The 4,141-nt window shown below is 35.4% G+C and overlaps 1 long non-coding RNA gene across 1 annotated transcript; it reads left to right on the top strand.

Moving 5' to 3' along the window:
- Positions 1–1,313: 1,313 nt before the first annotated feature.
- On the top strand, positions 1,314–2,245 carry LOC108390854 (uncharacterized). The gene is made up of 2 exons (XR_001851610.3): positions 1,314–1,664; positions 2,100–2,245. It is a non-coding gene; the product is annotated as an uncharacterized lncRNA (long non-coding RNA).
- Positions 2,246–4,141: the final 1,896 nt, after the last annotated feature.

Below are 4,141 nucleotides of genomic sequence, written 5' to 3'. Positions count from 1 at the left end.
AAGCATATGTTTGTGAAATTTAACAAGTGTACATACTTTCTTTATGCATAATGGAATTTCAAAACATACTTTTGATTCTTTTTGCCTCAATATGATGTAGTTGAAAGCAAAGGCAATTTGACACCTGATATTTCTAGGACCAAATACTTGCTATCACAACTATTGTGTAGCCTTAAGGCGGTACCTTCATCATTGGGCCTCTGTCTTCCCCTGCATCAGAAGGGAATGAGAATGCCTGCCTTTCAGGGTTATAGTAAGAATTCAAGGGAATACATACGAAGCATAGAACACAGTGCTCATACTACGTGCTGACTAACTGGCAGTCACATTTTAGTAATGACTTAGGTGCCTGGGAAATCAAAATATCAAGAATGAAAATGAAATGTATTAAAATACAAAAGGCAATGCAGCAGATGAAAAGATGATTAACATGATTAAAAATGGCTACTGTTTAAGGGAATAAAGATGTCAAAAGCCAAAATATTAAAAGAAAGGACACCCAAAGGAAAAGTTTGTCCTTATAGTGCTATTCTGACTTTCAGAACTGTTTTTATAAATAAGCACAATGCCCCAGAAGAGGAGAAAGAGAAAAAACAAACAGAATAACAACTATCCTGAAATTAAACAAAAACAAGAAAGTTAGATTAAATATAGAACTTTTGTCAAAGAGTTGAAGAGTGCAAAGAGAATAATATGATCAAACAAAAACCATGGGAAGTCTTGAAAAGAAAACAAAAGAAAAACAAAGACCCATGGGAAAGACAGAAAAAAGCAAACACAGAAAATACAGGATCGAAGTATACATATGTTCACACCCATAAAACACACACAACTCTGCTTTAATTTTGACAGCAAAAAGATATCTGACTTGAGCAGCTTTACTATATTCTTAGAAAGGAGCATACATGATATCAGAAAGCAAATTTTTCTTAAATTCTTGAGTTTAAACACAATTCATGTTTAAGCATGATATATGTCTGTGTTTTAAGATGCTTATGGAATTCTATGCTTTGCGATTGTAGAAATCACTTGATTTCATTTTAAATTTACCCATCTGGGTGCTAGAAATGAGAAACTTGATTGTTTACTCATCCATGCAATCAGAGAAGATACATTTTTCCAACTGCATTTACTATCAATAGATACAATAAAGATTTTATCTAGTTAAAAAAATCTGTGTCATTTTGACAGCAACAAAATATTTATACCCTATATCAAGCCACATACAAACTCTTTGGGAATCAATTCCTTCCCTTCTATAGTAAAGTAGCACGTGTGCATCTACTACAAATCTAAAGGCAAATAGGCATGCTCCTGTTTTCTTGTCCCTGCAAGGAAGCATCTGCTCACTATTTTTTGCTGTTGCCATTTTCTTTTCTGAATGCTTCAGTTCAAAACATCATCCTACCACCATTTTTCGTTGTTAAATCTCCCTGTCCTTGTAGCTACATATCTATGCACCGGAGAAACATCTCATTAACAAACTGGTCCTGTGCGTCCTTAACACTGAGGCCCCTCGCCTGCAGCTGGAGGCAGCTCTCTGCTAAGCCTGCAGTGCAGAGTGACACAGGCAGGCGACAGAGGCAGTGAGCACTAACTTCTATTACATCCAGCAGACTGTGAGAACCATTACGGATCCGCGGCAAGACCCAAGAAAAGCAAAGGTAAGCCCTCCGTTTCCATATCTAATTTTTGCAAGCATCACATATTTCCATCTGGAAGAGACAGTTGGGCAAAGGGGGGGAGGGTAAGTTCAGTGTCAAAACTGGTCAACCAGGAAATAAATTCATCAGTCAGCTAGGAAATAAAGAGAAGACCCTCTCATGTGTATATATATGTAATTATATGTATGTAATATGTAAAATATATATATACATTTTAATGAAAGTCTCAGGCAAAATGAATACAACATTTTTAGGATCTATATAAAAAGGGGATGTGCTAGTGGAGGTTTTGTTACATGAGAAGTAAAGTGCAAGCTAATATTTGGTAATGAAGGGAAGAGTTTTGTGTTACTGGAATCTCCAAGCTGAAAAGGGCTTTAGAGATCATCTAGTCTGTCTTGAATGACCACATCTAATATTTTTCTTTTTTTAAAGGTGTAGCTGCAAAGTTTTGGACAAGACCTCTGCAGGCAACTGAAAGCACAGTGTACCAGGTGGTGGGTCTCTTCTGGGGCAATATATTTTCCTGTCTGACCGATTGAATATGGCTGTAAAGGGAATAAAACCTCATGTAATCTCCAGCAGTGACAATTTAATCAGTTGTATAAGGGGAAGAAGCAGAGTCCCCTCATTTTCATATTTGCATATTGTATTTTTGCATTGGGGAATAGATGTTATGTTTTTCTATTACTTCCCATTCAATTTTAATATTTAACTCTTATGAGAAAATTTTTACAGTGGTAGGAAATATTGAGCAAATGGGTTGAGGAGAAAGATTCAATGTCTGAGATAAAGCACTTGATGCAGCGTGCTTTGTGTAGCATTTTTCCTTACAAAGAGTCTATATGCCAAACATGGCTTTCCTGCTCCCAGCTTCTGCACGTGATGCATCTGCTATTAACATTAAGAGATCCACCCTTAAAATGAAGGCAAGTGTTGGGAGAACAATGCAAAGTGATGAGGACTATACCATAATATGTCTCCTTTTGTGTTAATATTTCTTAAAATGGTAAATCTTAACTGCATCTATTTCTGAGAAAGTAGGGCTTCAAAAATACCTTATATACACAAGGGTCAGTTTTTATAAGGTTACAGAAGAGCAATAAATAGAGGTAAATTAACAAAACTCCATTGTTTTTACAATTGACAGAACAATATTATTGCCTATAATGTAGTAACAGATTATGGCATAGATTTTAAGATAAATAAGATGCAAGTGATTTGAAGTCATCACCAGTTACCCTTGTGTGACTCCCATGAGTATATTAAAAATCTGTTCAGAATGGTGTTGGACTTGAATTACTGGAACATGGTTAGATGTTTTGTTTATGCATCAGCACATGTTAGCCTCTTCTTGTGAAAACTCCAAAGTATATTGGTTAATTTTTAAAAGGGGAAGGAAGTTAATAGTATTTTACGTGCTTAATGATTTAAAATTTCTTAGTAGAAAGTGAACTCTGAAGCCAACATTTCATTGGGGGGCAAGAAATAAGATTTTGATTTGATATAATTTTTATAAAGAAAGAGGATTAAATAAGTGTTTTGAAACATGTGCATCAAAATTAATCTATGTATATATTCACACACCCATACATACACATGTATATGTCTGTGTGTTTATATATATAGAAATGTGGGCTAATCATTACTACTCAAATTCTATGAGAAAAACTAAATTTAGAGTTCTGGAAAGATAAACCATAGGATTCTATCTAAAAGTAGAGTAGGTTGTCTTTTTAATTTATGTCCATTAGAAGTGTACCAGTAGCAGTATATAAGCAAGTATATAATTAATAGGTGACAGATATAAGTTGCTTTGGGGGTGAACATAGATTCACATTAAATTCAAGCATATAATATGTCAAGTTTTGAATTATGTTCTTGTTTATTTAAATCTGCACTCTGATGATCACCCCGTGAAAGAGCTTGCAAATATATGAATATCTGACCCAATGATTACATATTCAAATTAACTCAGTTTGTTTGAATATGGTCTAATGATTGAATGATCCCCCAAACACTACAGCAACTCCTCAGGGAAATCTGCTGATGCCTCAGCACATTTTCTCAAGGCCTGAAGAGTCCTGCATCTGCCAAGGAGTGCCTTGAAGCATGGAAACTCTGCTCTAGCTAAACACAAGTCCTAGGCTTTAATCACAATGGCTAGGTTCACACTAAAGCAATTAACCATATGATTGCTTTCTCAGGAGCCCAACCTTTTCGCAGGAGCCCAACCTCAGCATCTTTCCTTCCGGCAAACTGACAAGGCTGGATATAGTCAGTGACAAGTGGATTTGATTGCCTAAGAGGTAGAAGTCTCTGAATACACAGTCCCAAATGCAGAGCAGGAATTTCTATTCTTATTCTATTTTTAGAAGTTGCCATTTCACAATTAACATCTTGAATTTAAGTGATTAAGGTATAATAATTGTTCCCTTAAACAGCTAAGAGTTGACCATTATCATCAGGAAGAAGGT

The sequence above is a fragment of the Manis javanica genome, chromosome 3, assembly GCF_040802235.1.
Source record: "Manis javanica isolate MJ-LG chromosome 3, MJ_LKY, whole genome shotgun sequence".
Classification (NCBI taxonomy): domain Eukaryota; kingdom Metazoa; phylum Chordata; class Mammalia; order Pholidota; family Manidae; genus Manis; species Manis javanica.
The sequence above is the reverse complement of the archived record's forward strand: the minus strand, read 5'-3'. Positions and strand labels throughout refer to the sequence as shown.